This window comes from Bos taurus, chromosome 25 (genome assembly GCF_002263795.3).
Source record: "Bos taurus isolate L1 Dominette 01449 registration number 42190680 breed Hereford chromosome 25, ARS-UCD2.0, whole genome shotgun sequence".
NCBI lineage: Eukaryota > Metazoa > Chordata > Mammalia > Artiodactyla > Bovidae > Bos > Bos taurus.
Window position 1 is genome coordinate 2,392,988 of NC_037352.1, and position 10,794 is coordinate 2,403,781.

Below are 10,794 nucleotides of genomic sequence, written 5' to 3' on the forward strand. Positions count from 1 at the left end.
GCATAATAGAATGTATGATTCTATTCGGTTACACAGATAATTAGGATTAGGGTATTCTTTTAGGCGATGGAGAGCCCTGGGTCTCTTCCTTCCAGGGGCCTGGTTTTCCAGTTGGTATGTCATTTCCATAGATATTAGGCATACAGCTGAAAGTCCACTGTCTGGCCCAAGATAGAGTCCTGCTTTTAAGACAGAGCCTGTTCTGTTTCCTCCTTCATTCCCCCCTCTTGATGCTCTTAACTCTTAGTATCAGCATCACTTATAAGGCTATATTGCACCCTGGCTCTCTGACCGCCAATGTGGGAGAACAACACCAACCTTTGGGTTACAAAGTTCATAATACATTGTGAAATGCAGGGTCCACAAAGCAGAACTATCAAGGCAACTATAACAATGGTAAATATAGTTTTCCACCAATCACCCTTCACCCAAAATAGTACCGAACTCCAGAAAGGAATGTTTTCATTTGACATTGCTTTTACCTGGGTTTCTTTTTTTGTTTTTTCATCTAAAGCAGTTGATACATTGCCAGATAAATCAGGAATGTATACACAACCTTAATTATAGCACAGGTCCCTCCTTGAGCAGCTGTGAGCATGTCCAAAGCCATTCTAATTTGAATTACCGCTTCTGTTACTTTTATGAAACGGGTGTTTACATAATATGTAACCTCATGACCGGAGTCTATTGACTGTAGATCTGGCTTATACCTAGAGAGCAGGGATAGATTATGATTGACAAGAGAAAGGAAAGTCTCTTTTTGTTGTCCCAGAAAAGAGCAGAGTGGTTTAAAATCTCCTTGGCGGAGCGGTGACACCCACCAAGGAAGTCCATCCATCATAGACAGAGGCACAGCCCCACATACCGAACAGTTGGAGGTATTGTGGAAGTCCACATAGGAATGTGCATGTTGATGAGAGCGAGCAGCAGGAGTTGATTATGTGGCTTCATCCTTAAAGGGCTCGTCCGGGATCTTCTTTTTTTTCTTAAGGATGATCTTGGTCTCTCAAGCGTCAGTGGGGTCCCTCTGCGCAGTCCACTCAGTGTTTTCTGGGTCTGCGTGGTATACTCTTTTCACCCTCATATGATAGATCCAAGGGGCAATACCTGTAACTTTAACTGCAGTAGAGGTAGTTAGAATAACAGCATAAGGGCCCTTCCACTGAGGGGCTAGTGAATCATGTTTCCAATCTTTGACCCATACTTGGTCACCAAGCATAAACTCATAAATCTGTTCCCCAAAGGGGAACACCACCCTTTCTTGTACAAACTTAGTTACTTGATTTATTACCTTATCCAGTTCCATCTGCTGTGAAATCCTATCCCCACCCTTACCTGAGGCAAATTTGTTGACACCTGTTTTATTATGGGAGGAGCCTCCCATACACAACGTATAGAGAATAGCCTTGGGCTGTGGGGTCATCCTGAGTTTGATCAGAGCCATCGGGATCAAGTCCACCCAGGAGCAGTCAGTCTCTCTGATGCACTTGGAAAGTGTCTCTTTAAGTGTCCGGTTGGTTCGTTCCACCATCCCAGAACTCTGGGGCCTATATGCACTGTGCAGTTTCCATTTGATGTTTAAAGTTTTGTTTTCTTGTTGTACTAAATCAGTCTGGTCCAATGCTGGAAGGAAATCCAAATCTGGGAGCTATTTTCCTAAGCAGGCACCGGGCTACTTCTGATGCTCTTTCTGTCCCGGTAGGAAAAGCTTCTACCCATTCCGAGAACGTACCAGCAGGTACATACCAGCAGATAACGGTAGTGTCGGTGAGGTTTCATTTCAGTGAAGTCCACTTCCAAGGGTGTTCAAAGGGCAGCGTGCCTTTCAGCTGAACCCCTGGAGGTTTTTGTCTGTGCTGAGAGGCAGCATTAACCTGTGAGCAAGCAGTGCAGTCCAGAGATTCTGTCCTGCATAGGGAATAGAGGTGGGGAACCAAGAAATATGTTTGAATTAGCTCTTCCAGTTTTTCATGGCCTAGGTGGGATGCTTGATGTGTTTGACTTACCAGAGTGGGTGCCAACTCCTCTGGTACCAATAATTTGCCACTTGGCAAATCCCACCATCTCTTTTTCAGTCTTGATGGCCCCCTTCCGCTTTGGCAAGTCGGTTTTAGGCTTCAGTGTATTCCAGCGTTAGCTCAGGCATCTCCGCCACTATGAGAGCTTTAATAGGGGCTTCACTTGTCACCCCCAAGCCCTCGGCTGCTTGTTTAGCAGTCTTATCTGCCAGTCCGTTTCCCTGAGCCTGGGGCGTATCCTCTTTTTGATGTCCTTGGCAGTGTATGACTGCAACGCTTTCTGGTTCCCAGACAGCATCCAATAGGGTCAGAATTTCTTCTTTATTTTTAACATCCTTTCTGTTGGCTGTCAAAAGACCCCTTTCTCTTTGTATAAAGCCCCATGTACATGTAAAGTAGCAAAAGCATACCTGGAGCCTGTGTAAATGTTTGTCTTCTTACCTTTTGACAGCAGGAAGGCCCGAACTAGAGCATACAGTTTGACCCGTTGAGCAGACCAGTGTGATGGCAGAGAGCTAGCCTCAACATGGTTTCTTCCATGTCTACTGCATATGCCGACAGTCATTGTTCTTGTTTCAACAGGCTGGTGCCATTGGTGTACAGGACGCAATCTGGGTCCAGGATTGACTGGTCTCTCAAGTCAGGTCTGCTGGCATAAACTTCTTCCAGGATTCCTTTGCAATCATGTGAGACCCACCTTCTCCCAGAGGAAGGAGAGTGGCCAGATTCAGGGCCCGACGAGGCTCAATAGTAACATGGGGGTTCTTACATAACAGTCCTGGGTATGAGTAATCCGGGGTGTCAACAACCGTTTATGAGGGTCCTCTTGCAGGAGACTGTTGACCTCATGCGGGACTTTTACGATCAAATCTTGGCTCAAAGTCAGCTTGGTTGCCTCCCGGACCAATAAGGCAACCACAGCAGCTGCCCGTAAGCATCCCGGCCACTCAGTGGCAACAGGACATAAGCCACAGGCCTGTCCCACGCCCCCACAGTCTGGGACGACACTCCCATAGCCACCTTGTCCTATTCAGTCACTCATCTCACACGCTAGTAAAGTAATGCTCAAAATTCTCCAAGCCAGGCTTCAGCAATACGTGAACCATGAACTTCCTGATGTTCAAGCTGGTTTTAGAAAAGGCAGAGGAACCAGAGATCAAATTGCCAACATCTGCTGAAACACGGAAAAAGCAAGAGAGTTCCAGAAAAACATCTATTTCTGCTTTATTGACGATGCCAAAGCCTTTGACTGTGTGGATCACAATGAACTGTGGAAAATTCTTCAAGAGATGGGAATACCAGACCACCTGACCTGCCTCTTGAGAAACCTGTATGCAGGTCAGGAAGCAACAGAACTGGACATAGAACAACAGACTGGTTCCAAATAGGAAAAGGAGTATGTCAAGGCTGTATATTGTCACCCTGCTTATTTAACTTATACGCAGAGTACATCATGAGAAACGCTGGACTGGAAGAAGCACAAGCTGGAATCAAGATTGCCGGGAGAAATATCAATAACTTCAGATATACAGATGACACCACCCTTATGGCAGAAAGTGAAGAGGAACTCAAAAGCCTCTTGATGAAAGTGAAAGAGGAGAGTGAAAAAGTTGGCTTAAAGCTCAACATTCAGAAAACAAAGATCATGGCATCCGGTCCCATCACTTCATGGGAAATAGATGGGGAAACAGTGGAAATAGTGTCAGACTTTATTTTTCGGGGCTCCAAAATCACTGCAGAAGCTGACTGCAGCCATGAAATTAAAAGACGCTTACTCCTTGGAAAGAAAGTTATGACCAACCTAGATAGCATATTCAAAAGCAGAGACATTACTTTGCCAACAAAGGTCCGTCTAGTCAAGGCTATGGTTTCTCCAGTGGTCATGTATGGATGTGAGAATTGGACTGTGAAGAAGGCTGAGCGCCGAAGAATTGATGCTTTTGAACTGTGGTGTTGGAGAAGACTCTTGAGAGTCCCTTGGACCGCAAGGAGATCCAACCAGTCCATCCTAAAGGAGATCAGCCCTGGGATTTCTTTGGAAGGAATGATGCTAAAGCTGAAACTCCAGTACTTTGGCCACCTCATGTGAAGAGTTGACTCATTGGAAAAGACTGATGCTGGGAGGGATTGCAGGCAGTAGGAGAAGGGGACGACAGAGGATGAGATGGCTGGATGGCATCACTGACTCGATGGACATGAGTCTGAGTGAACTCCGGGAGTTGGTGATGGACAGGGAGGCCTGGCGTGCTGCGATTTATGGGGTCACAGAGTCGGACACGACTGAGCGACTGAACTGAACTGAACTGAAAGAGTAAACGGCTTAGCAAGGTCTGGCAGGCCCAAGGCAGGTGCTGACATAATTGTACCGGATTCGAGTTCTATTACCACCAGGACTTGTTTTGCAAGCCTGACGGGGCGTAGCGGGTGGGGGGCTCGTTGTGGTGGTTGTCTTCTGCCCAGACCTCAGGAAATATGTTGAATTCTCTCTCTCCACTGTTTAGCCTGTCCGGTTTCCCTTCCGGGAGATCATGCAACCTCCATTCATCTTGAGGGGTTACCGAGAGGAAGAGTAAATAGGTGGTTGAGCCCACTCGAAGAGTGGGTCTTTCGTGGGGGAAAAGTCACTTGTGCCCCCAATTTAGACAGCAAGTCTCTTCCCAACAAGGTACTGGTCATTCAGGGATGTATAAAAATTCATGAGTCACTTGGTGACTGACATTTTTGGGGTAGGCTTGAGACACAAAGGCTGCATTTATCACCATCTGAGACCCAGCAGCCCCTGGATCTATTGGCGTATAAAGTATACTGGCTTCGCACAGTCTTTCGTAGAACTCAGAGGGTGATTCTTTCCCTCTTTGAATCACTTCAGAGGGTTTTGCCATACTCATAGGTTTTGGGGTCCCGCCCTGAGGCCTTGTAAAATAGCCGCCCAATATCTCTCCAGGTGGCCCCTCCCTTCCTCTGTGTTACAGTCTCAATTGGGCCTCTCATCGGGGTGGCTAGTTCTGCCCACCGCTGCAGGTCTGCAATACCCTCAGGTGCCACTGCTCTTAACCATTTTCTGGCCTCAGTTAGGATCCTGTGTCTGTCCTCAGTGATGAAGAGAGAGACTAGAAGTTGGATTATGTCATCCCATGTAGGGCAGTGGGTTCGAAAAATAGTCTCCATTGGCCTAATCTTGTAATAATAGGTTACGGGGGGCTGATGGTAGTGGCCATCTGTCCCCTGAACTGGAGGCTGCTGTAACTCTCTGAGGGGCATTTGTAGTGGGGCCCTTTCCTCTGGCTCCTTAGTGGAGCACAGCCTCTGTTTGATTCTGGTGTCTCCTTTTCCCTTCCTGTCAGTACTCACCAGGAGAGACGGGTATAGCTTGGGAAGTTCAGCTGGAGGCGGATCCTGGAAGTGTTGGCCAGAGGCTTCTGCCACCGGCATCGGAGCCTGCCGAGGTGGCGGCTCTATGACCTCCGGGAGAGCTGGTGGAGGAGCAGTGGCTGCTGCAGGAACTTCACCTGGCCCTGGATCGGGCATTACGGTGGCCTTGGGTCCTGGCGGTGGGCACATCATCATCCAGTATGGGGGAAGGGCAGGTCATCCTTGTCCAAATCCTGCCAGATCCCAGAGGGAGAAGGGGGATCATCATGTCTTCACCTGCTGGTCAGCACGGCCGAACCAGAACACCACGTGGTCCAAGACTGTTTCTCCCTTAAAGTCTGTTCTGCCTTGGTGGGCTTGATCAGGTGTGGATGAAAACACAGATGGGTTAAATATCCCACTCCAGAAAAGCCAATTCATACTCACTTATGTATCCCCCTCCGTCTAGCCTGACAATTTTGAGGGGGTCAAGAATTTCACAGCAGACGGGATACCTCCTAGGGGAGGCTAGAATACAAGCACACGAGGATCAAGTTTCTTCTCCTAAAAATCCCCTGGTGATTGCTTGGTAATAATTTTCCCCAAGACAGCGTGGACACACCTCTGAATAACCTTCACAAATTTCCTTCCTAAGCCCTAACATGCTCGTTGACCTGTGTACCAAGCAATCGCTGCCACCTGCATATTCCAGGCTTCTGTGGGTCCGTGCCCCTTCCAGTCCCTCCCAGGGGGGTGATCAGGCCCCCTCTTCCACCTTCCGGGTGGGTTCCTCCTCACCTGAGCGCTCAGTTCCCCTGCTGCCGTCCACTACCTGCTAACATGAAAGGTCCGGGTGTTGAGAAGCAGAATCCTTCCTGAAGGACAAGGCACCTTTCCCCTCTAGAAAATTCAAGCCGCAAGGCCTCGGAGTAGTCCCAAATGGGACTTATCTCCTCAAAGTGAGGAGTTTCCCAGCCAAAGCACCAAATGTTGTAGCCACGCATTCCCGGAAACAAACTTACTCAGAAGGACAATGCAGATAGTGGAGTGCAATTTATTACACTGGGGGGCCCAAGGCAGAGTCTCCTCTTAGCCAAGGACCTCAACCAGTTTTTGTGAAAACCTTATATACCCTAAGTGTATAAGGTTCCTTGAAACTAGTCTGACCAAAGGAAAAAGAAAGATACAATCAAAGTTAACCCGTGATCATATGCCTTAAGCCTAGGTAGTTAACAGTGGACAATTATCAATAGGCCTGTGGTCATACCCCAATAAGCATAATAGAATGTATAATTCTATTCAGTTACACAGATAATTAGGGTATTCTTTTAGGCGATGGAGAGCCCTGGGTCTCTTCCTTCTGGGGGCCTGGTTTTCTAGTTGGTATGTCATTTCCATAGATACTGGGCATATAGCTCAAAGTCCACAGTCCGGCCCAAGATGGAGTCCTGCTTTCAAGACAGAGCCTGTTTTGTTTCCTCCTTCAGTCAGATTTCATTTCCCACCTTATTTAGTTCATTTGTGGATCAAGTCCCCATGTCTCTGAAAGATCATGGACTGCAGGGCTGCCCGATTGCTGTGGTGTGCCCCCGTTCAGGGAACACTCTCCAAGCCATAGACTGGGACTGGAGGCCTGGCATCCTGGGTTGGGCCCAAGACCCAGAGCCTCAGCCAGCTGCAGCTCCCCTCCCTGTGCCCTTCCTTTGCATTAGCATATCTGGCAGTCACAGCCCTTGTCCCTCAGGCTGAATCCCTGCTCAAGAGCCCAGGCGTGTCCCCAGGAGACCCAGGGAGCTGGCAGGCCCCTCCCTCTCCAGCTGTCATCCCCTCTGCCAGCCCCACCTCTGGGAGTCCTGGACTCGGTTCCTTTTCCTCCTTCTGAAAAGTCTAGTTCACAATGACTTAAAAATATCTTTTTTAAGTTCAAAATGTGCTTTCTGTGGAAGTGTGGAAGGGCTAGAATATAAAGTTAAGTACAGATAGCACAGGCCATGGAGTCAGGGAATTTAGGGCTCTGCCCCCCACAGAGGCTGTGCAATTGTGGGTAAGTTGCTTCATGTCTCTGGGTCTGTTTCCACATTTTCATATTTCCCCATTTTAGGGGAAAATAATCATAGTTCCTACTTCCATGGGGTGTGAAAGTGAAGTTGCTCAGTCATGTCCGACTCTTTGCGATCCCATGGATTGTAGTCTACCAGGCTTCTCTGTCCATGGGATTTTCCAGGCAAGAGTACTGGAGTGGGTTGCCATTTCCTTCTCCAGGGGATCTTCCTGACCCAGGGATCGAACCCAGGTCTCCTGCATTGCAGGCAGATGCTTTACCCTCTGAGCCACCAGGGAAGCCGTGGGGTGTATGAGCACTAAAAGAGAAAATGCGTGTGAGAAAAGGACAGTCAAGCACACAGTGGGAACTTACTCACTCTTAAATAACAGTTAACACTCCCTCATGTGTCTGCGTGCTAAGTCACTTTAGTAGTGTCCAACTCTGTGATCCTATGGACTGAAACCCACCAGGCTCCTCTGTCCATTGGATTCTCCAGGCAAGAATACTAGAGTGGGCTGACACGCCCTCCTCCAGGGGATCTTCCCTGACCCACATCTCCTGGGTTGGCAGGGGGTTCTTTACCACTAGCGCCACCCCAGTATTTTGTAGTTTTCAAAGCAGCTGCCTGGCTCAAAAGGAGGACCCAGGAGAAGAGCCGGACCCAGGACCTCTGCTCCCACCTGGGGGTCTCAAGGTTTGAAACCAAAGCCCTTAGCCGGGGCTCGGTCCGGGAGGAAGCCCCCCAAGCCCCGCCCAGGCGTGGGTCCCTGCAAGTCCAGGCAAGAGCCGTCTTGAACCATGCGCCCCCTTGTGACCTGTCTCGGAAACAGCACCTCGGACCCACTAAGATTCCCAGAAGCCCCATTCACCACTCACCCAGGAAGGGGCCACAAAATTGGATTAACGTGGCTTTAGAAAGGCAAGGAAAAGACGACCACAGGTGCAAACATGGCTACCCTAACAGCAAGAGGAGACTGTGATGAGCACTCCCGGGGAGTCTGCTGTGTTCTGTTTCTTGACCTCAGCTTGACCTCTGTGCCAGCCGCGTAGGTACTTTGTAGGTTCGTGTCATATTGTTCATTTCTGTCTCGTGCACACTTCTGTATATACGCTATACTTCACCCTGGCCTGTAGCTTTGTTTGTTTACTTGTTTGTCTTTTGGACAGCCATGCTGCCCGGCTTGTGGGATCTTGGTTTCCTGACCAGGGATCAAACCCAGTCCCAAAGCAATGAAAGAACTTAACCACTGGACCGCCAGGGAATAAGAATCTTATCCCTGGCATAAGATTTTTTTTTTGTTTTTTTTAATAATCCGACAGGTGTGAGGAGGAGTTTAATAGAAGTCAGCTTTGCACAGTGCAAGTGTCTGGGGCTGACAAAGAAGTCCCAGAGGCGGCAGAGGCAGGGATCTGGGCTAAAGAGCTGCCACCGGGTGACCTGAGGGGCTTTTAGCACAGCTGCATGTTCAGATGTCTGACCCGCAGGCTCCTGGCCTCTCCTTCAACTGGCGTCCCCCAGATTCCCAGCAGGCAGGCGGTGCTGCTTCGAGCGGCTGGTGGGAGCCTCGACCCAGGCTGTGCCATTTTAAGCGACACACTTCCCACACCCCAGCTGTCACCCTGCTCTGGGCTCCCAGCTCTGCCCCCTCAAAGCTGCTCCTCTATTCAGAAGCTGGGCTGTGTGTGTCCCCCACTTCTGGGAGCAAAGGGGAGCCCAGACCCTGGCTCTGCCAGGGGCTCTCGTGACCCCTGAGTGGTTCCCGTGCTCTCAGGCTGCCCTGCCAGGGTGGGGCTGAGCTCTGGGGTCTGGCCGAGCTGGGCTGGGGGCAGGGGTGGTAGTGGCATTGCCAGGGCCAGGGTTCCCAGCTGGGCCAGGCCATGGTCCCGAGCAGAGTCGGTTGGCCCCAGGCCCCAGACTGTTTGGCATTTTCTGCAGGCACACGCCAGCACCCAGGCAGCCTGGCAGTGGTGGCGGGCCCTGGCTTTCCCTCTGGCAGTGGCCAAGCGGGCACCTGGCCCGTACCTCCCACAGGGCCCCTCCTGGTCTCCCTGACCGCCTCCTCCTGGGCCAAGCTTCCCCGGCGCCCAGTAGGGTGGGCCTTGTCTGGATCTGTGCAGGGGGTCCTCAGCTCTCCCGGGTCTGAGGCAGAGGCCTCGAGCCCAGACTGGCATGAGGTGGGCAGACAGCAATGTGACGACTGGGGTAAGAGGGTCTGCTGCCCAGGCGTGTGTGGGTCTGCTGCCCAGGGTGGAGGCCTGTGGGCTGCCTGCCTTCAAACCCCAGCCCCCAAGCTTGGCTGTATGATCTGGGCCCAGTCCCTTCTCCTCTCTGCCTCTGTTTCCCCATCTGTAAAATGGGGTAAGAAGTAGCTCCCTCGTTTTAGAGGAGAGTGAACAGACGCAGGGAAGTGGGCTTTCTGCTCAAGCTCCCCAGCCAGAAGGAGCTGGTATGTGAACCTGGTCTGAATCTGAACCCAGCACCCAGGCTGCTGATCACAGGCCACTTAGCCACCCTCCATGAGCAGGCCAGGGAGCCAGTGCCTGCTGCCATGGGCCGAGCAGGTGGCCTGGCAGGAGAGTAAACTGCCACAGCTGCCCTGGGCTCTCGGGATTGGTTGGGGCCAGGGGCCAACCCTGAGCCCTCCCAGCCTCCAGGACTCCAGGTCACAGACACCTGCCCCCCGGCGGGGCAGGAGGTGGGCCTGTGGGGTGCTGGGCCGGGGAACCTGGCTGAGGAGATCGTGTTCACAGGGGGGTCTGCGGGGGGAGGGGGGTGGGTGTCACGGGCATGGTCACATCACGTGTGCACTCATGTGCGCGTGCCCCCAGGGGTGCCGGCCCTCGTGTGTGGGCAGAGTGAGCAGCAAGGGTACAGGGTGTGTGGGGGAGGCAGAGGGGGCTGTGCTGGGAGCACCACCAGTGAGGAGGACCTGGGAGAAGCCCCCCCACCATTGCCCACTCCTCACTGTAGCCCCACTCCACGCCTCACCCTCCCAGGCTGCCTAGTGTAGCTGGCTGGACTCTGGACTCCTCAGCTCGAGATGACAGGGGTGGCTGGCTGGGCAGGGGGCAGGCTAGCAGACAGAGAGTGGAGGCTTCAGGACTAAGGTCCAGGGATCCTGAGTCCCTGCTGTCCCCCTCCAGCCCAGTGGGGGCCCACAGGAGGAGGAGGGGCTGGAGTCTAAACCCCCCATGCCTGGCATGTCTTAGGCCTGCCAATCCTGGCCTCCAGGACTCAGCTCTCCACCAAGCCCCCTCCCCGGGCCCCAGCTCTAGGCTCATCCACCGCGAGACAACCTGCTTGCACCTCTGCCCCCCACTGCAGCTTAAGCAGCTCCCCTCCCGGCCCCCATTCTGTCCCTAAAGTTAGAGTCAGTGCTG